Source organism: Gymnoscopelus microlampas (assembly GCF_963454915.1).
Source record: "Gymnoscopelus microlampas genome assembly, chromosome: 14".
Classification (NCBI taxonomy): domain Eukaryota; kingdom Metazoa; phylum Chordata; class Actinopteri; order Myctophiformes; family Myctophidae; genus Gymnoscopelus; species Gymnoscopelus microlampas.
This window is the reverse complement of record NC_139951.1, coordinates 51,705,407-51,728,742: the sequence shown is the minus strand read 5'-3', so window position 1 is coordinate 51,728,742 and position 23,336 is coordinate 51,705,407. Positions and strand designations below refer to the sequence as shown.

Sequence of the window (23,336 nt, the reverse complement as noted above, 5' to 3'; positions counted from 1 at the left end):
AGCCAAACTGTCAAGTTTTGTAAGTATTGAGAGTTTAAGTGGTTAAATGTCTGAAAATACACTAATACATTAACATGAATGCAACACAACACTGATGACAGTGCTGTCAAACAAGTCTATGAAGCTATCTGTGAAAGTTTGATCTGCCACACAATTTCATCTGTACATTGAATATAGGATACCAGGTAAACAATGAACCTAGTATCTTCACTCTAATGTTCCTCCCCGGTATCAGTCTGAACTTCGGCCCATAGGGAGCGAGTAGGAGAAATCAGAAAATGATGTTGATGCTTTTCACTGCAGTTGAAACGCAGTCACTGATTGGCCCGATCATTTTCTGATTTCTCATACTCGCTCCCGAAGTCCAGACTGATGCAGGGAGGAACGTGAGAGTGAATCCACGTTATCAGTCTGGCCAATGCCAGGCTAGTGTTAGGGTGGTGTCAGGGTATATTTTTGTGGTGTTAGGGTGGTGTCAGGGCATATATTCTTGTGGTGCTAGGGTTAAATTCTTACCCTCTGGTAGCATTCAATCAGGGTGTGCATGGTCTATAGAAGGTGGAGTTCCCTGCATCAGGATCCTGATCCACTCCGTCAAGAATGGATCCACACTGAGGTCAAACACAAAGGACATGGGTCACAAACTGATGCACACAGTGATATTTATAATCCATTAATTTCACTGTTGCTCTTTTAACAGTAGAATACAGCCATAGACAGAGCAGCCAGAGCGGTCACACTGGGGCTTGTGGGGTGGTGGGGAAGGTTATTGTAGTTTAGCGCTCACCTGTGGTATGTTGGGTCAACTACGGCCCTTTGTGAGTGATTCAGATTGCACCTCTAATCTACAACTGTGTTCAAAGAAGTTAACAGTGGTGGAAAGTAACTAAGTACTTCAGTACTGTACTCAAGTAAAACTTTTAGGTATTTATTCTATTCTATTCTGGTGGAAACATTCGCCGTAAAACAGCCGATCTACAAGCTCACAACGCATCACAGAGATTTGGTGTAGGGGGAAAAATGAACAGAACCAAGTACAGAGCCAAAGGTCAAGTTTTCTAAGTATTGAGGGTTTAAGTGGTTAAATGTCTGAAAATACACATTAACATGAATGCAACACAACACTGATGACAGTGCTGTCAAACAAGGCTATGAAGCTATCTGTGAAATCTATGAGAAGGTTTGATCTGCCACACAATGTTATCTGTACATTGAAACTATAGGATTCCAGGTAAACAATGAACCTTGTATCTGTCTAAATATCATGCTATCTAAATTAACATTTTTAACATTGTGGTCAAGAAAAAACAAGCCTAAGTAACAAACACATGAGAACAAATGACCAGGGTGTGTCTGCATGGTCGTCATATCTAGGTCAGTCACTATACTGTAGCATCAATGGAGCAGAATGTGAAGGGTCTCACGCTCTTTTCTCCTCCAGGCTAGAGTGTTAGTCCAGTGGTTCTCAACCTTTTCAGCCCGTGACCCCCCAAAATAATAATATTTTTGGGGACCCCCACCCTTTGTAACTGTTTTTTGTTTTTAGTAGTTTGTTTTTGATGAGTAATGGTCTTTTTCTTTCTTTCTTTTTTTGCAGGTATTAAACTAGCTGGGGACCCCGAGAACCACTGTGTTAGTCGACCAGCCACAGCCCACTTTGTAGTTACTAATGTAAGCTGGTTATGGTGGAAATAATGACTGAAGGAGTATGAGGAAAGTGAAGTGCTTGAAGGGCTGAGGCTCAGTCTTCAGATTATGACGGAACATTGGAAGTGAGTCTGCAGTTCTAACTGCAATGGGGAGTTCATTCCACATCTTGGGAGCCAGAAGGGAGAAGAGTCTGGGACGTGTGGAGCGTTGTCCCGGATGTTTTAGAGAAGGTTCTGACAGCTTCCCTGTGCTAGCTGATCTGAGTGAGCAGGGAGGGGTTGTAGGGTTGGATCAGGCTTTATGAAGGTATGGGGGGGGACTATGACTTTGGTTGCTTTGTAGGCCAGCATCAGTGTTTTGTACTCGGTGCAGGCAGCAACTGGGAGCCAATGGAGGGAGCTGAAATGGGGGGAGACCTGAAAACTAGTTAGCTAGTTGAAAACCAGGCACGCTTTATTTGATGGGGCTTAAGTCCACATGCCGGGAGGCTAGTAAGGAGCGAGTTACAGTAGTCAAGTTTTGATATGACTGAAGCCAGGATAAGGAGCTGGGCTGACTCCTGGGTGAGGAAGGGTCTGATCCTTCCAATGTTATAGAGTGTAAACCTACAGGATGGAGTGGCCGCTGCAATGTGTGCCTTGAATTACAGCTGACTGTCCAGGACAACACCAAGGTTCTGAATGAGAGCTGACTGTCCAGGACAACACCAACAGAGGACACCAGGGAGTTGTCTATGGCAGGGGTTTTCAACCTTTTTCATGCCAACGACCCCTAAATTGATATACATTTGGCCACGGACACCCATCTGAATTGTTTTTGTGGCAGGGACCCCCAAAAGCAAAGATTTGAATTACAAATGTGCTTAAAAATATATATTCAAAAATTAGCACACATTTTCAAGATTTTTCAAAAATAGCAGATTTACAAGCTCATAGCGGGACAGTCTGTGCCGCACTATGAGCTTGTATATCTGCTATTTTTGAATAGCCAAGGCTAAGTGGTTAAAATGATTGACCCCCTGGTACCCCCCCCCCAAGGACCACTTGTGGACCCCGGACCACTGGTTGAGAACCACTGGTCTATGGAAATAGTGAGATCCTGCATGGGGCAGGACTTACCTAGTAAGAAGAGAAGCTCGGTCTTGTCTGGGTTCAGCTTAAGGTGGTGAAAAGACAAGACATCCACTGTGAGATGTCAGCCAGACATGCAGCGAGGCTCTTCAACCTGAGTGGCAGAGGGTAGAGAGAGAAACAGAGTGTTTACAACTGTTACAATCAACCAATAGTAAGGAGTATAAGGATCAGATCCTAGATCAGTGACTATCATGATCATGAAATTCCATTTGACCATTAATTGTCTTACAAATAATTGAGATTAACAGTTGTATTGTCTTTTTTTCTGTGAACATTGGAATGTATAAATTACATTTATGTTTAGCTTTTAGGCTTTGTAAACAAAAATTGCATATGGCAATATGCAAATTTAAATATAAGAAGAAATGAATGATACCAATAATCCACAAAAAATAATATACTATGGTCTATAGAAGGTGGAGTTCTCTGCATCAGGATCCTGATCCACTCCCTCAAAATGGATCCACACTGAGGTCAAACACAAAGGTCATAGGTCACAAACCGATGCACACAGTGATATTTATAATCCATTCATTTCACTGTTGCTCTTTTACAACAGTAGAATAATGATCAGATCCTACAGCCATAGACAGAGCAGCCAGAGCGGTCACACTGGGGCTTGTGGGGTGGTGGGGAAGGTTATTATAGTTTAGCGTCCACCTGTGGTATGTTGGGTCAACCACGGCCCTTTGTGAGTGACTCAGAATTCACCTCTAATGTACAACTATGTTCAAAGAAGTTAACAAGTAACATTAAGTGTGTGCGCGCACACACACACACACACACACACACACACACACACAAACAGCCTGCACTGAGGGGGGTATACGATAATTATTTAATGCATATACCCACGACCACATGCACATGGTCGTGGGTATACGCTAGCGCGTTTTCAATGGATGAAATGGTTAGTAGAAACTAGACAATATACACTTTTTCCCCCAAAAATCTGCACGGTATATGACGTATACAGCGTAACACGGTAGAACACTCCACTTATGACAATCATCCAATATAGCAGGGCGGAATTTTGCCGTTTTCAATACACGATAGTGCACTTGGTGATACAAGCGTGAAATTTGGCACAGATGTCCTTCATATGACTCTAATTGATAATCAACCTCTGGCCACGCAAAAATCCTAAGATTTCAAGATGGCCACCACCAGTTTTCAAAATGGCTGCAACTGGGCCAACACTTTGGACTATATCACTTTGCTGGGGCTGTAAATCTTTGATTTCCCTCTTATTTTAATATAGGAGAATATGTTCTGAAGGTATTTCTGCCAAGTAAGATAAAAAAAAATATTAGGTTCCAATATGGCGGCATATTTTCCAATATGGCTGCTGATAAATTGCATAAATGTACATTCACATGAGCTTGAAGCACATGTATTTGTATTAATTACCATACACAGAATCAATTTATAGCTCATTTTAAAGTGATTTGGTAGCTTTTTAATGACCTAGGGCAACTAAATACAAAAACCTATATATATATATGGATATTTTCTCAAACAGGTGCTGACCTTTTTCTCTTTCCGTGGAAGGACAAAACTGTATGGCATCTGCTGAACGCATGAAAGAAGCAAAGACCTGATGACTTTGATCCAATAGCTGATGCATTTTCATGAAGGGGGATCCATCTGAGGTCCTTCGACAGCTTTTTCAAGCCAAGTCTTTGTGTCTGGGTTGCTCAGTCGGTAGAGCTTTCACCTTCGGATCACATGGTCATGGGTTCGATCAGGATCAGTGTATGAGTAGGTACGGTGAGTGTGGCGCTCCACCTCAGCAATACCAGGGGGTCTCTAAGACCCCTGCGTTCTCAGCTGATACTGACAATAAGTGTCAGACTTATTTAATTTGAACAAGTGCAACTGCTATGACAACAACGTCAGTATCTGAGCTGCGAATCATGATGTGTCAGATGCTATCCTCTGCAGCTCTGCCTCAGATACTGACACTTGTTCAAAGACTTGGCTTGAATTAGCTGTGGATTGCCTTTGGAAGGAGGGAAGGATCTCAGATGGATCCCGTTCATGAAATTGCATCAGCTATTGAATCAAAGTCATCAGGTCTTTGCTTCTTTCATGCATTCAGGGGATGCCACACAGTTTCGTCCTTCCATGGAAAGGGAAAAAGGTCAGCATGGCAGACAACTTCTCCAAATTAGGTTCAACACCTGTTGCAATAAATGATAAACATATGCAAGTCATTGAGGAGTTCATAGTACTCATGTACGATAGAACTTCATAGAAGTAGTTCCTACAAGGAAGTGAATGCAAGTGAAGTGCATTGCAAGCAGGACATACATGGGGCCAGTGACTCTTGTGCAGTCCTGTTTGCCAAATTATGCCAGAAGCTGACACGATGTGGATGTAAAAAAGCATGTTCTGGACACTGCAAATGCTTTAAGTTTGGACTTATCTGCACACCCCTCTGTGGTTGCAGTTGCTAGTACACTGGCCTGTCACTTGCCCAGCCACCATTGTAAATGAAAATGTGTTTATAATGACTTGATAACAAAACAAAAAGTAAGCACTAAGCTTTACCAAGCTAATAAATCACTTTCAAATGTTCCATAAATGGATTCTGTGTATGATAATTAATACAAATACATGTACTACAAGCTCATGTGGATAAACCATAAGCAGATGCACATTTCTGCAATTTATCGGCAGCCATATTGGAAAATATGCCGCCATATTGGAACCTAATGTTATTTTTTATCTTACTTGGTAGGAATACCTCCAGAAAATATTCTCTTATATTAAAATAAGCCCCAGCAAAGCGATATAGTCCAACACATTGGCCCAGTTGCAGCCATTTTGAAAACTGGTGGTGGCCATCTTGAAATCTTAGGAATTCCGCGTGGCCAGAGGTTGATTATCAATTAGGGTCATATGAAGGTCATGTGTGCCAAATTTCGCGCTTGTATCACCAAGTGCACTATGGTATCAAAATTCCGCCCTGCTAATAGGAAGGAGTAAGGATCAAATCCTAGATCAGTGACAGACTCTCTTATCCAGAGCGACTCACATTAAGCAAGATAAACACATACAGTACATAGAATGCAGTGAGCCAGTGTAGTGCCTCAGTACACTAGGATCACAGGTAAACCAAGAACCTAGCATCAGTCTAAACCATGGGTCTTCAACAGGGGGTCCTGGACCCAAAGGGGTCCTCAGAGTTACTACAGGGGGGCCACCAAATCTTTGTGTGATAGGAACTTCAACCTTTTCAGGCCGTGACCGCCCAAAATAATTATATTTGAACTGGGGACCCCACCACCCTGATAAGCATTTGGAATTGTAGTAGTTGAGGCATGACATTTAGTTTGACTCGGGTCCACAGATAAATATTGTGAAAATAGCAGATTTACAAGCTCACAACGCCTCACACTCGCAACTTGAGGCGTTGTGAGCTTGTAGATCGGCTATTTTCAAAATGTTTGCTTCTTTCTTATATTATTTGCCAATTTGGCCAATGTTTGACCAGTTTTTATAGTATAGTTTGTTGATTAAATTTTCTTTTCTCTCTTTACTTTTTTTTAGGTGTTAAACTAGCTGAGGACCCCCCCAAAATCATGTGGGGGGGGGGGTCCCACAGAGTGAAGTGCTAAGGGCTGAGGTTCAGTCTGAAGAGGTGAGTCTTCAGATTACGACGGAATATTGGAAGTGAGTCTGCAGTTCTAACTGCAATGGGGAGTTCATTCCACAGTTTGGGAGCCAGAAGGGAGAAGAGTCTGGGACGTGTGGAGCGTTGTCCCGGATGTTTTAGGGAAGGTTCTGACAGCTTCCCTGTGTTAGCTAATCTGAGTGAGCTGGAGGGGTTGCAGGGTTGGATCAGGCTTTGTGAAGGTATGGGGGGGGGGCTATGACTTTGGTTGCTTTGTAGGCCAGCATCAGTGTTTTGTACTCGGTGCAGGCAACAACTGGGAGCCAATGGAGGGAGCTGAAAAGGGGGGAGACCTGAGAACTTCTGTAGGTTCTGTAGGTCTGTAAACTAGTTGAAGACCAGGCATGCTTTATTTGATGGGGCTTAAGTGCACATACCGGGAGGCCAGTAAGGAGCGAGTTACAAGTTTTGATATGACTGAAGCCAGGATAAGGAGCTGGGCTGATTCCTGGGTAGGGAAGGGTCTGATCGTTCGAATGTTATAGAGTGTAAACCTACAGGATCAAGTGGCCGCTGCATGTGTGCCTTGAATGAGACCGTCCAGGACAACACCAACAGAAGCCACCAGGGAGTTTGTCTATGGAAATAGTGAGATCCTACATGGGGCAGGACTTACCTGGGAAGAAGAGAACCTTGGTCTTGTCTAGATTCAGCTTAAGGTGGTGAGAAGAGAAGATATCCACTGTGAGATGTCAGCCAGACATGCAGCGATGCACTCTTCAACCTGAGTGGCAGGTTGAAGAGTGCGAAACAGAGAGAGAAACAGAGTATTTACAACTGTTACAATCAACCAATAGTAAGGAGTATAGGCCTAAGGATCAGATCCTAGATCAGTGACTATCATGAAATTCCACTTGACGATTAATTGTCTTACAAATAATTGCGATTAACAATTTAATTGTCTTTTTTCTGTGAACATTGGAATATATAAATTACGTTAATTTATGTTTAGGCTTTGCAAACAGAAATTGCATATGGCATATAACTTAAATATACAAAGAAATGAATGATACCAATAATCAAAATAAATAATATACTATGGCCAAAATAGGCCATATTTAATCATTTTCTCTCTTTTTTTTAAAGGCATTGTAGGGAACATTAAGCCTAAATTTTAAAAATATGTATATATATATTTTTTGCATTTTCTCCCCTCTATCAGCCACTATATAATGATGCTGGGGTGTTTTCCTTCATTGAAACACAGTCCTCTGTCTGAAATCCGTATTTTCCCTTCTGTTTATGTTCATGTTGTTTATGTCCGGGTCGTAAATTAACGCACGCATGTGCGTGTCCGTGCGCGTCCGTGCCCGTATCAACTTTTTACTTTCGGTTTTAAAACGCTCTCAAACTTCTTTTTTGAGGCACATAATTTACTTTTAAAAAATCGTTTGGATAGAATTTAGTTGTTTAGCTTCATATATGTGGTCAATTTATCATGAAAGAGCCTATTTAAAAATATAAATTCAGAGAACCGTAGGGTCGGGCATTTCCGCGAATTGTATCCGCATAAGGCAACCTATTTTGGGCATGACTCATTTAAAAAGTCCCCCCTGCGTCACCCCCTGGTGGTCGGGGAAAAGAACTGCTGGAGGGGCGGTGTTTGACAACAGTTTTTTTCTTTGATTATGTCTGAACTCCCTACAATGCCTTTAAAGTTGTGGAAATAGCCGATCTACAAGCTCACAACGTTTCGCATTGCGATGTGTTGTGAGCTTATAGAATATATATATATATATATATATATATATATATATAACAGAATATAGCACATTTTCAGGTAGGTGACAAAATGTAAGCCAATCAGGAGAGAGCACTGAAAAGGCATTTTCTGTTTAATAAAGAGCTGGAGAGACATGGGAGAGACTCCTTCTACTGAACAAACACTCTATAGGGATGAGTACTATCACAATATAGAGCTATTTAACACTTATTTTAACCAAAGTAACTCACATACCCTACATTTAACAATATGGGTGTATAGAACCTGTTTTGAATCTCAAATAATAATAATAATAACTTGGATTTATATAGCGCCTTTCAGAAACCCAAGGACGCTTTACAGTACACACAATAAACACATTAATTGCCAAAAGCTTGAGTAAATAAGTGTCTCTTCAGTGCGGACTTAAAGGAGTACAGTGTTTGCATCAGGCGGATCTCAAATAGTGTCGTTTTGTGGTGTCTTACCCTCTGGTAACATTCTGGCAGGGTATAGTGTTATATAGGGTGGTGTCAGGGTATATTCTTGTGGTGCTAGGGTTAAATTCTTACCCTCTGGTAGCATTCAACCAGGGTGTGGAGGTCCCTGCATCAGGATCCTGATCCACTCCCTCAACAATGGATCCACACTGAGGTCAAACACAAAGGTCATAGGTCATAAACCGATGCACACAGTGATATTTACAATCCATTCATTTCACTGTTGCTCTTTTACAACAGTAGAATAATGATCAGATCCTGTGGAACAACGTATTTTGAGATGGGGGTCTGCGGCCAAATACATATCATTTTGGGGGGTCCTTGACATGAAAAGGTTTCATGTCATCATACGTTTCACTGATTTAGATAGAAGACATTTGGCGAATCCCCCAGAATCAAATATTTGAGTTACAAACGTTCCCCTACAAAAATATATATATACATACAAAGATTTGCACACATTTTCATGATTCTAAAGGGGTTAAGTGTGCACGCGCACGCGCGCGCGCACACACACACACACACACACACACACACACACACACACACACACACACACACACACACACACACACACACACACACACACACACACACACACACACACACACACACACACACACACACACACACACACACACACACACAGTAACCCTACGCTAAAAACGCCTTCTAAATCCTAACCTACATTTTCAGAAAATCTTCCTAATTTTCCCAAAAATTTAAACAAAAATCCTGTTGCTATGTACATACAGTACATAGCAACATCTAAAATGACACAGATGCTTTTCACGGTTTTAATGGGTTAACCACTTGAACCCTATTTAGCATCCCTATTCTGGTCGAAACATTCACCGTAAAATAGCCGATCTACAAGCTCACAACGCATCCCAGACATTTGGTGTAGAGGGGAAAATGAACAGCACAGAGCCAAACTGTCAAGTTTTGTAAGTATTGAGAGTTTAAGTGGTTAAATGTCTGAAAATACACTAATACATTAACATGAATGCAACACAACACTGATGACAGTGCTGTCAAACAAGTCTATGAAGCTATCTGTGAAAGTTTGATCTGCCACACAATTTCATCTGTACATTGAATATAGGATACCAGGTAAACAATGAACCTAGTATCTTCACTCTAATGTTCCTCCCCGGTATCAGTCTGAACTTCGGCCCATAGGGAGCGAGTAGGAGAAATCAGAAAATGATGTTGATGCTTTTCACTGCAGTTGAAACGCAGTCACTGATTGGCCCGATCATTTTCTGATTTCTCATACTCGCTCCCGAAGTCCAGACTGATGCAGGGAGGAACGTGAGAGTGAATCCACGTTATCAGTCTGGCCAATGCCAGGCTAGTGTTAGGGTGGTGTCAGGGTATATTTTTGTGGTGTTAGGGTGGTGTCAGGGTATATATTCTTGTGGTGCTAGGGTTAAATTCTTACCCTCTGGTAGCATTCAATCAGGGTGTGCATGGTCTATAGAAGGTGGAGTTCCCTGCATCAGGATCCTGATCCACTCCGTCAAGAATGGATCCACACTGAGGTCAAACACAAAGGACATGGGTCACAAACTGATGCACACAGTGATATTTATAATCCATTCATTTCACTGTTGCTCTTTTAACAGTAGAATACAGCCATAGACAGAGCAGCCAGAGCGGTCACACTGGGGCTTGTGGGGTGGTGGGGAAGGTTATTGTAGTTTAGCGCTCACCTGTGGTATGTTGGGTCAACTACGGCCCTTTGTGAGTGATTCAGATTGCACCTCTAATCTACAACTGTGTTCAAAGAAGTTAACAGTGGTGGAAAGTAACTAAGTACTTCAGTACTGTACTCAAGTAAAACTTTTAGGTATTTATTCTATTCTATTCTGGTGGAAACATTCGCCGTAAAACAGCCGATCTACAAGCTCACAACGCATCACAGAGATTTGGTGTAGAGGGAAAAATGAACAGAACCAAGTACAGAGCCAAAGGTCAAGTTTTCTAAGTATTGAGGGTTTAAGTGGTTAAATGTCTGAAAATACACATTAACATGAATGCAACACAACACTGATGACAGTGCTGTCAAACAAGGCTATGAAGCTATCTGTGAAATCTATGAGAAGGTTTGATCTGCCACACAATGTTATCTGTACATTGAAACTATAGGATTCCAGGTAAACAATGAACCTTGTATCTGTCTAAATATCATGCTATCTAAATTAACATTTTTAACATTGTGGTCAAGAAAAAACAAGCCTAAGTAACAAACACATGAGAACAAATGACCAGGGTGTGTCTGCATGGTCGTCATATCTAGGTCAGTCACTATACTGTAGCATCAATGGAGCAGAATGTGAAGGGTCTCACGCTCTTTTCTCCTCCAGGCTAGAGTGTTAGTCCAGTGGTTCTCAACCTTTTCAGCCCGTGACCCCCCAAAATAATAATATTTTTGGGGACCCCCACCCTTTGTAATTGTTTTTTGTTTTTAGTAGTTTGTTTTTGATGAGTAATGGTCTTTTTCTTTCTTTCTTTTTTTGCAGGTATTAAACTAGCTGGGGACCCCGAGAACCACTGTGTTAGTCGACCAGCCACAGCCCACTTTGTAGTTACTAATGTAAGCTGGTTATGGTGGAAATAATGACTGAAGGAGTATGAGGAAAGTGAAGTGCTTGAAGGGCTGAGGCTCAGTCTTCAGATTATGACGGAACATTGGAAGTGAGTCTGCAGTTCTAACTGCAATGGGGAGTTCATTCCACATCTTGGGAGCCAGAAGGGAGAAGAGTCTGGGACGTGTGGAGCGTTGTCCCGGATGTTTTAGAGAAGGTTCTGACAGCTTCCCTGTGCTAGCTGATCTGAGTGAGCAGGGAGGGGTTGTAGGGTTGGATCAGGCTTTATGAAGGTATGGGGGGGGGACTATGACTTTGGTTGCTTTGTAGGCCAGCATCAGTGTTTTGTACTCGGTGCAGGCAGCAACTGGGAGCCAATGGGGGGGAGACCTGAAAACTAGTTAGCTAGTTGAAAACCAGGCACGCTTTATTTGATGGGGCTTAAGTCCACATGCCGGGAGGCTAGTAAGGAGCGAGTTACAGTAGTCAAGTTTTGATATGACTGAAGCCAGGATAAGGAGCTGGGCTGACTCCTGGGTGAGGAAGGGTCTGATCCTTCCAATGTTATAGAGTGTAAACCTACAGGATGGAGTGGCCGCTGCAATGTGTGCCTTGAATTACAGCTGACTGTCCAGGACAACACCAAGGTTCTGAATGAGAGCTGACTGTCCAGGACAACACCAACAGAGGACACCAGGGAGTTGTCTATGGCAGGGGTTTTCAACCTTTTTCATGCCAACGACCCCTAAATTGATATACATTTGGCCACGGACACCCATCTGAATTGTTTTTGTGGCAAGGACCCCCAAAAGCAAAGATTTGAATTACAAATGTGCTTAAAAATATATATTCAAAAATTAGCACACATTTTCAAGATTTTTCAAAAATAGCAGATTTACAAGCTCATAGCGGGACAGTCTGTGCCGCACTATGAGCTTGTATATCTGCTATTTTTGAATAGCCAAGGCTAAGTGGTTAAAATGATTGACCCCCTGGTACCCCCCCCAAGGACCACTTGTGGACCCCGGACCACTGGTTGAGAACCACTGGTCTATGGAAATAGTGAGATCCTGCATGGGGCAGGACTTACCTAGTAAGAAGAGAAGCTCGGTCTTGTCTGGGTTCAGCTTAAGGTGGTGAAAAGACAAGACATCCACTGTGAGATGTCAGCCAGACATGCAGCGAGGCTCTTCAACCTGAGTGGCAGAGGGTAGAGAGAGAAACAGAGTGTTTACAACTGTTACAATCAACCAATAGTAAGGAGTATAAGGATCAGATCCTAGATCAGTGACTATCATGATCATGAAATTCCATTTGACCATTAATTGTCTTACAAATAATTGAGATTAACAGTTGTATTGTCTTTTTTTCTGTGAACATTGGAATGTATAAATTACATTTATGTTTAGCTTTTAGGCTTTGTAAACAAAAATTGCATATGGCAATATGCAAATTTGAATATAAGAAGAAATGAATGATACCAATAATCCACAAAAAATAATATACTATGGTCTATAGAAGGTGGAGTTCTCTGCATCAGGATCCTGATCCACTCCCTCAAAATGGATCCACACTGAGGTCAAACACAAAGGTCATAGGTCACAAACCGATGCACACAGTGATATTTATAATCCATTCATTTCACTGTTGCTCTTTTACAACAGTAGAATAATGATCAGATCCTACAGCCATAGACAGAGCAGCCAGAGCGGTCACACTGGGGCTTGTGGGGTGGTGGGGAAGGTTATTATAGTTTAGCGTCCACCTGTGGTATGTTGGGTCAACCACGGCCCTTTGTGAGTGACTCAGAATTCACCTCTAATGTACAACTATGTTCAAAGAAGTTAACAAGTAACATTAAGTGTGTGCGCGCACACACACACACACACACACACACACACACACACACAAACAGCCTGCACTGAGGGGGGTATACGATAATTATTTAATTCATATACCCACGACCACATGCACATGGTCGTGGGTATACGCTAGCGCGTTTTCAATGGATGAAATGGTTAGTAGAAACTAGACAATATACACTTTTTCCCCAAAAAATCTGCACGGTATATGACGTATACAGCGTAACACGGTAGAACACTCCACTGATGACAATCATCCAATAGGAAGGAGTAAGGATCAAATCCTAGATCAGTGACAGACTCTCTTATCCAGAGCGACTCACATTAAGCAAGATAAACACATACAGTACATAGAATGCAGTGAGCCAGTGTAGTGCCTCAGTACACTAGGATCACAGGTAAACCAAGAACCTAGCATCAGTCTAAACCATGGGTCTTCAACAGGGGGTCCTGGACCCAAAGGGGTCCTCAGAGTTACTACAGGGGGGCCACCAAATCTTTGTGTGATAGGAACTTCAACCTTTTCAGGCCGTGACCGCCCAAAATAATTATATTTGAACTGGGGACCCCACCACCCTGATAAGCATTTGGAATTGTAGTAGTTGAGGCATGACATTTAGTTTGACTCGGGTCCACAGATAAATATTGTGAAAATAGCAGATTTACAAGCTCACAACGCCTCACACTCGCAACTTGAGGCGTTGTGAGCTTGTAGATCGGCTATTTTCAAAATGTTTGCTTCTTTCTTATATTATTTGCCAATTTGGCCAATGTTTGACCAGTTTTTATAGTATAGTTTGTTGATTAAATTTTCTTTTCTCTCTTTACTTTTTTTTAGGTGTTAAACTAGCTGAGGACCCCCCCAAAATCATGTGGGGGGGGGGGGGGGGGGGGGTCCCACAGAGTGAAGTGCTAAGGGCTGAGGTTCAGTCTGAAGAGGTGAGTCTTCAGATTACGACGGAATATTGGAAGTGAGTCTGCAGTTCTAACTGCAATGGGGAGTTCATTCCACAGTTTGGGAGCCAGAAGGGAGAAGAGTCTGGGACGTGTGGAGCGTTGTCCCGGATGTTTTAGGGAAGGTTCTGACAGCTTCCCTGTGTTAGCTAATCTGAGTGAGCTGGAGGGGTTGCAGGGTTGGATCAGGCTTTGTGAAGGTATGGGGGGGGGCTATGACTTTGGTTGCTTTGTAGGCCAGCATCAGTGTTTTGTACTCGGTGCAGGCAACAACTGGGAGCCAATGGAGGGAGCTGAAAAGGGGGGAGACCTGAGAACTTCTGTAGGTTCTGTAGGTCTGTAAACTAGTTGAAGACCAGGCATGCTTTATTTGATGGGGCTTAAGTGCACATACCGGGAGGCCAGTAAGGAGCGAGTTACAAGTTTTGATATGACTGAAGCCAGGATAAGGAGCTGGGCTGATTCCTGGGTAGGGAAGGGTCTGATCGTTCGAATGTTATAGAGTGTAAACCTACAGGATCAAGTGGCCGCTGCATGTGTGCCTTGAATGAGACCGTCCAGGACAACACCAACAGAAGCCACCAGGGAGTTTGTCTATGGAAATAGTGAGATCCTACATGGGGCAGGACTTACCTGGGAAGAAGAGAACCTTGGTCTTGTCTAGATTCAGCTTAAGGTGGTGAGAAGAGAAGATATCCACTGTGAGATGTCAGCCAGACATGCAGCGATGCACTCTTCAACCTGAGTGGCAGGTTGAAGAGTGCGAAACAGAGAGAGAAACAGAGTATTTACAACTGTTACAATCAACCAATAGTAAGGAGTATAGGCCTAAGGATCAGATCCTAGATCAGTGACTATCATGAAATTCCACTTGACGATTAATTGTCTTACAAATAATTGCGATTAACAATTTAATTGTCTTTTTTCTGTGAACATTGGAATATATAAATTACGTTAATTTATGTTTAGGCTTTGCAAACAGAAATTGCATATGGCATATAACTTAAATATACAAAGAAATGAATGATACCAATAATCAAAATAAATAATATACTATGGCCAAAATAGGCCATATTTAATCATTTTCTCTCTTTTTTTTAAAGTAGTGGAAATAGCCGATCTACAAGCTCACAACGTTTCGCATTGCGATGTGTTGTGAGCTTATAGAATATATATATATATATATATATATATAACAGAATATAGCACATTTTCAGGTAGGTGACAAAATGTAAGCCAATCAGGAGAGAGCACTGAAAAGGCATTTTCTGTTTAATAAAGAGCTGGAGAGACATGGGAGAGACTCCTTTTACTGAACAAACACTCTATAGGGATGAGTACTATCACAATATAGAGCTATTTAACACTTATTTTAACCAAAGTAACTCACATACCCTACATTTAACAATATGGGTGTATAGAACCTGTTTTGAATCTCAAATAATAATAATAACTAGAAAAAGTGCTCCTCGGAGCACAACTCTCCGCCAGAAGACTTGTGTTGGTTCGAAGGTCGCGAAGGTCGCTATCCCTCTTGTATATGTAAGTGTCCTATCCATCCTGTCTGGGTAAGTGTCCTCTTCCGTTCATTCTGTGTAAGTGTCCTATCCCTCCTGTCCTATCCGTCCTGTCTATGTAAGTGTCATATCCCTCCTGTCTATATAAGTGTCCTATCTGTCCTATCTGTCCAATAAGACAGATAGGAACAATTGGACCGCGACTACTTGACTACTTCCGGTTCGAAGGTCTGGGAGTGAGCTAGTGGCCGGATTTTCGGTATTGGAATCTGGCTTATCACAGTGACACATGTATTTATAGGTCGCTATCCCTCTTGTATATGTAAGTGTCCTATCCAACCTGTCTGGGTAAGTGTCCTCTTCCGTTCTGTCTGTGTGAGTGTCCTATCCCTCCTGTCTGTATAAGTGTCCTATGTCATATCCCTCCTGTCTATATAAATGTCCTATCTGTCCTATCTGCCAATTATGTATCAGCCATGCAGCCATTTCATGGTTCCCGTCTTACCTCACATATAGGCCCGGTGGCGTCACTAGCCAATCAGATCACAGTATTTCACGTGTCACGTGAGGCTTGACCAATCGGTGTGTCATGTTTAGAAAGTGAAAACGCAGTGATAACAATACTCTCCTGGCGGAGAGTAATAACTTGGATTTATATAGCGCCTTTCAGAAACCCAAGGACGCTTTACAGTACACACAATAAACACATTAATTGCCAAAAGCTTGAGTAAATAAGTGTCTCTTCAGTGCGGACTTAAAGGAGTACAGTGTTTGCATCAGGCGGATCTCAAATAGTGTCGTTTTGTGGTGTCTTACCCTCTGGTAACATTCTGGCAGGGTATAGTGTTATATAGGGTGGTGTCAGGGTATATTCTTGTGGTGCTAGGGTTAAATTCTTACCCTCTGGTAGCATTCAACCAGGGTGTGGAGGTCCCTGCATCAGGATCCTGATCCACTCCCTCAACAATGGATCCACACTGAGGTCAAACACAAAGGTCATAGGTCATAAACCGATGCACACAGTGATATTTACAATCCATTCATTTCACTGTTGCTCTTTTACAACAGTAGAATAATGATCAGATCCTGTGGAACAACGTATTTTGAGATGGGGGTCTGCGGCCAAATACATATCATTTTGGGGGGTCCTTGACATGAAAAGGTTTCATGTCATCATACGTTTCACTGATTTAGATAGAAGACATTTGGCGAATCCCCCAGAATCAAATATTTGAGTTACAAACGTTCCCCTACAAAAATATATATATACATACAAAGATTTGCACACATTTTCATGATTCTAAAGGGGTTAAGTGTGCACGCGCACGCGCGCGCACACACACACACACACACACACACACACACACACACACACACACACACACACACACACACACACACACACACACACACACACACACACACACACACACACACACACAGTAACCCTACGCTAAAAACGCCTTCTAAATCCTAACCTACATTTTCAGAAAATCTTCCTAATTTTCCCAAAAATTTAAACAAAAATCCTGTTGCTATGTACATACAGTACATAGCAACATCTAAAATGACACAGATGCTTTTCACGGTTTTAATGGGTTAACCACTTGAACCCTATTTAGCATCCCTATTCTGGTCGAAACATTCACCGTAAAATAGCCGATCTACAAGCTCACAACGCATCCCAGACATTTGGTGTAGAGGGGAAAATGAACAGCACAGAGCCAAACTGTCAAGTTTTGTAAGTATTGAGAGTTTAAGTGGTTAAATGTCTGAAAATACACTAATACATTAACATGAATGCAACACAACACTGATGACAGTGCTGTCAAACAAGTCTATGAAGCTATCTGTGAAAGTTTGATCTGCCACACAATTTCATCTGTACATTGAATATAGGATACCAGGTAAACAATGAACCTAGTATCTTCACTCTAATGTTCCTCCCCGGTATCAGTCTGAACTTCGGCCCATAGGGAGCGAGTAGGAGAAATCAGAAAATGATTTTGATGCTTTTCACTGCAGTTGAAACGCAGTCACTGATTGGCCCGATCATTTTCTGATTTATCATACTCGCTCCCGAAGTCCAGACTGATGCAGGGAGGAACGTGAGAGTGAATCCACGTTATCAGTCTGGCCAATGCCAGGCTAGTGTTAGGGTGGTGTCAGGGTATATTTTTGTGGTGTTAGGGTGGTGTCAGGGCATATATTCTTGTGGTGCTAGGGTTAAATTCTTACCCTCTGGTAGCATTCAATCAGGGTGTGCATGGTCTATAGAAGGTGGAGTTCCCTGCATCAGGATCCTGATCCACTCCGTCAAGAATGGATCCACACTGAGGTCAAACACAAAGGACATGGGTCACAAACTGATGCACACAGTGATATTTATAATCCATTCATTTCACTGTTGCTCTTTTAACAGTAGAATACAGCCATAGACAGAGCAGCCAGAGCGGTCACACTGGGGCTTGTGGGGTGGTGGGGAAGGTTATTGTAGTTTAGCGCTCACCTGTGGTATGTTGGGTCAACTACGGCCCTTTGTGAGTGATTCAGATTGCACCTCTAATCTACAACTGTGTTCAAAGAAGTTAACAGTGGTGGAAAGTAACTAAGTACTTCAGTACTGTACTCAAGTAAAACTTTTAGGTATTTATTCTATTCTATTCTGGTGGAAACATTCGCCGTAAAACAGCCGATCTACAAGCTCACAACGCATCACAGAGATTTGGTGTAGAGGGAAAAATGAACAGAACCAAGTACAGAGCCAAAGGTCAAGTTTTCTAAGTATTGAGGGTTTAAGTGGTTAAATGTCTGAAAATACACATTAACATGAATGCAACACAACACTGATGACAGTGCTGTCAAACAAGGCTATGAAGCTATCTGTGAAATCTATGAGAAGGTTTGATCTGCCACACAATGTTATCTGTACATTGAAACTATAGGATTCCAGGTAAACAATGAACCTTGTATCTGTCTAAATATCATGCTATCTAAATTAACATTTTTAACATTGTGGTCAAGAAAAAACAAGCCTAAGTAACAAACACATGAGAACAAATGACCAGGGTGTGTCTGCATGGTCGTCATATCTAGGTCAGTCACTATACTGTAGCATCAATGGAGCAGAATGTGAAGGGTCTCACGCTCTTTTCTCCTCCAGGCTAGAGTGTTAGTCCAGTGGTTCTCAACCTTTTCAGCCCGTGACCCCCCAAAATAATAATATTTCTGGGGACCCCCACCCTTTGGAATTGTAGGAGTTACTTCTTTCTTATATTATTTGACAATTTGGCCAATGTTTGACAAGTTTTCATAGTATAGTTTGTTTTTGATGGAGTAATGGTCTTTTTCTTTCTTTCTTTTTTTGCAGGTATTAAACTAGCTGGGGACCCCGAGAACCACTGTGTTAGTCGACCAGCCACAGCCCACTTTGTAGTTACTAATGTAAGCTGGTTATGGTGGAAATAATGACTGAAGGAGTATGGGGAAAGTGAAGTGCTTGAAGGGCTGAGGCTCAGTCTGAAGAGGTGAGTCTTCAGATTATGACGGAACATTGGAAGTGCAGACTAGCAACATCTAAAATGACACATATGCTTTTCACGGTTTTAATGGGTTAACCACTTGAACCCTATTTAGCATCCCTATTCTGGTCGAAACATTCACCGTAAAATAGCTGATCTACAAGCTCACAACGCATCCCAGACATTTGGTGTAGAGGGTAAAATGAACAGCACAGAGCCAAACTGTCAAGTTTTGTAAGTATTGAGAGTTTAAGTGGTTAAATGTCTGAAAATACACTAATACATTAACATGAATGCAACAAAACACTGATGACAGTGCTGTCAAACAAGTCTATGAAGCTATCTGTGAAAGTTTGATCTGCCACACAATTTTATCTGTACATTGAAACTATAGGATACCAGGTAAACAAAGAACCTAGTATCTTTACTCTAACGTTCCTCCCCGGTATCAGTCTGAACTTCGGCCCATAGGGAGCGAGTAGGAGAAATCAGAAAATGATTTTGATGCTTTTCACTGTTGTACGGACAGCAGTTGAAACGCAGTCACTGATTGGCCCGATCATTTTCTGATTTCTCATACTCGCTCCCGAAGTCCAGACTGATGCAGGGAGGAACGTGAGAGTGAATCCACGTTATCAGTCTGGCCAATGCCATGCTAGTGTTAGGGTGGTGTCAGGGTATATTTTTGTGGTGTTAGGGTGGTGTCAGGGTATATATTCTTGTGGTGCTAGGGTTAAATTCTTACCCTCTGGTAGCATTCAATCAGGGTGTGCATGGTCTATAGAAGGTGGAGTTCCCTGCATCAGGATCCTGATCCACTCCCTCAAGAATGGATCCACACTGAGGTCAAACACAAAGGACATGGGTCACAAACTGATGCACACAGTGATATTTATAATCAGTAGTCACTAGTCACTAGTCCACAGATGCTTTGACTAATGGACAGCATACAAATGCAATAAATCACAATAATAATTTAAAAAAAAAGGAAAACAATGACCGTTTCCATTTGCAAGGGCCAGGAGTGAACTATTGGCCATTTGACTGCATGGTTAAACTAGGTTATACACTTGTTATTCTACAAGGCACAGAACTTCAAGAAATGTTAGGTTTGGAAACGCACGCCTGGTCGCTGTCCATCACTACACAAGTTGGCAGAGACTTATCCAGACATTGGCATGTAGCCTTTGAGTGCAAAACACGCTCTGTGAAACCAGCTTCACTCTTTATTAGTGATGAGTGTTTGAACCACTTTCAACCTGGTGTCCCTATTTTGGGCACGTCATTATAGGTGCAAATTGTCAAAAAAAAATGATTTATAATTTTTAAAGTGAAAATGGAAGTCGTTTTCTTTATTCATTGTGTGATAAGTACATAGGGGTTCAATGACTTAAACCCTATATACTTAGATGGGTGTGCAAGGGGTCTGTAATTGGCCCCGTCCTTTTCTATCACTCATCAATCTCTGCCGATCTACAAGCTCACACAATGCCTCGTGACGTGTAGTGAGACGATTTTTGTTTTCACTGAATGTTTGCCTATTACGACAAGCCCCGAATAGGGACGCTAGGATTCATGTGGTTGAACTGGCTAAATGCAGAGCTATACTAATCAAACAGGAATACAGCAAAAACACAGAACAGAGCATAATGGCAACAAGGTGAAGAATGAAGTCATTGTCAAATACCGCCAGGAGACGTCAACATTCAAAGGGGACCTACTGACCTACTGACCTACTGACCGACAGAGTTGGTCCCCCCGCCACCGCTCACTATGTTGACCGGCTTCAGGTAGGAGGAGTTGTGGGTGGAGGCAGAAGCATTGGAGGAGGAGGTGCCCAGGGACGAAGAGGTGGTGCTGGAGCTGCCCAGGCCAGAGGAGGGGGTCTTACTGGAGGAGGAGGAGGTCTGGGTGAAGGGATGGGTTTCCCCAGCTTGGTGTGAAGCTTCACCACCTGGGGAACGGAGCAGAGCAACACGTTTGAGGGTTTGTTTTCCAAACAACAATGCTCTCATATCATAAATCTCATATTTGGGAACACACATGTTGACATCTTTGTTATAATTGCCAAAACACGTCAAAGCTAAAGTTCCCCTTATGACTTATGAAGCTGTAAAAGGATTGGCTTATGTCTTTATTAAACCAGATATGCAAATATGTTCTGTTTTTTTTGTCCTTCCAAACACCTGAACCAAGCATAGAACTTGCGTACCGGTCAAATATGCATACATCTGTGCCAAATATACACAGTATAGAGACAAGTACACAACGTCCAGTAAGCCTGCCTGTGTGTGGGCGTGTGTATATTGAATGAGGGTTAATATCTTTTGTGACCGTTTACAATCCATTATGTTCCTAAATAATGTGTTTATCGGTGTCAGCCAGGGGTCTATAATGGGCCCCCTCCTTTTTTACCCCTTTACAAATATCTACAATCTCACAGTGCGACACGTTGAAAGATTGTAGATTAATGTAGTTAACCACATTAATCCTGGCTTACCCATTTTGGGCATGCCATTATAGCCAAAGGTTTAAAGACTTAAAAAATATATTTATCAAAGTTCTCAAATTTTGAAAAATAGTCAATGTATAAAACTTCATAAGACAAGCTGTGAGCTTGTATCCAAATGGACCCTAATGCAGTGGTGGGGTCCAGGGACCCTCAGGGTTCCTTGAGGTGGTTCCAAATAGACACATACAGGTCTGGAACTTTTGAGAGTGTACAAATGGAACCAAATGGACCCGTACAGGTCCATTTGGTTCCATTTGTACACTCTCAGAGTTATGAGGGGTCATTGAAATTAAAAAGTTTGAGCACCACTGGCCTAATGCACACCAAACTGGAGGTCATCAAAGTTTTTAAAAAGCTTTGAGAATGACAGCTCTCGGAGGACTTTTCTTCACCATGACGAGTCCAGTCAGTGGCGAGTTGAACGTACCTGTCTGATAGTAGGACTCTGCCACTGTGGGCTGGGGCTGTGCTGCGGCCACAGCTGATGTAGCGATGGGCTGCTGGTAGTATTGCTTGGGGTCATAAGCGACAGCCGGGGCTGTAGACCGCACATACGAATATGTGTCCTAATAGAAATGTGTATGTGTGTTTGTGTGTGCGCGCGCATATGCACCCATGTCATGGAAGGCCTTGAGAGCTTCGCTGGTGTCCAACACTCGGAGGATGAACCAAAGTAGAGGTTCAGAGAGCTGACAGGTGGAAAGAGAACCCTAGGAAAATGGAAAATGAAATACACCACTTTTTAATACAGCCAAAACCCACTGAATTTGTCATAAATTCAATTTTAACCTCCATGAATTAGCATGTGCTAGGAAAATGTGTTGAGCATGCATGTTCTTTTTTCCTGCAATGTCCCACTTAACACTCATGAAGCTAAACACGTTTTACCCCTGAGATTAGGTAAAACAGGTCAATGTCATTTGTCATTTTGACAAACCACAAGGAACGTTTATCAGAAAGTGCAAACTATTTTCCAGAGCATCTGTGATGCATGTAAACCCCAAGCTGCCTTCAACGTGTGCTCTTTCCTCACCTGTCTGCCCATGTAGCCACAGGCCATGTATGTGAGTATGGGCTGCAACATGACCTGGACCGAGGTGGCCCTCTTGCTGAGAGTTGTGAGGATGGTGAACAGGCCGTCGCCCACGGAGATGGCATCTAGACCACCGTGGAAGTTCTCGTGTTTGGTCAGGTGAAGACCACTGGCTCCTACAGAGGGAAAACAACCACCATCAACTGAGCCAGTTTATTAATGAGATTTGAACACATGCAGTAATGGTTTCCGATACAGAAGGCAGCAACATGATCAAGTTAAGTCCTCACAGAGTTGTCTTGCTTTTCTTCAGCTTGTTAACGCGTAACTAGAAAGTTCATCATTTCAAACCGGAAGCAATGCAGTCAGATGGAAAAATAAATAATTGACTTTGACAAAAGACACTTGTCACATTGTAACAGGGTTTCTACACTTGGGTTCACCTTAAAGGCTTATTAGTATTCCTTATTTATGCCAATGCATTCCATCAGCCGGTTAATGGCCTAGCTTGTGGCTAGTGGTATAATTATAATAATTGTTTTATGGAGTCTTAGGGCAGGACAAATGGCATAACACTTTCCGCATAAAGGGGCCAGGTATCCAGGAGGGGCCAGATCCAGGACCATTTTAAATACTTTATATATGGACACAAAAACAATGTCTAGGCTTTATGTGGATGGTG

The 23,336-nt window shown here is 42.3% G+C and overlaps 1 protein-coding gene across 1 annotated transcript in view; it reads right to left on the bottom strand.

Annotated features, from left to right (window-relative positions):
- Positions 1-22,175, bottom strand: part of LOC311060303 (zinc finger RNA-binding protein-like) — a gene marked incomplete at its 3' end in the record, with an annotated part of 91,409 nt that extends 69,234 nt beyond the window's left edge. Inside the window, exon 1 of the mRNA XM_084078440.1 lies at positions 22,049-22,175. The remainder of the gene's footprint in view (positions 1-22,048) is intronic.
- Between the last annotated feature and the right edge of the window lie 1,161 nt (positions 22,176-23,336).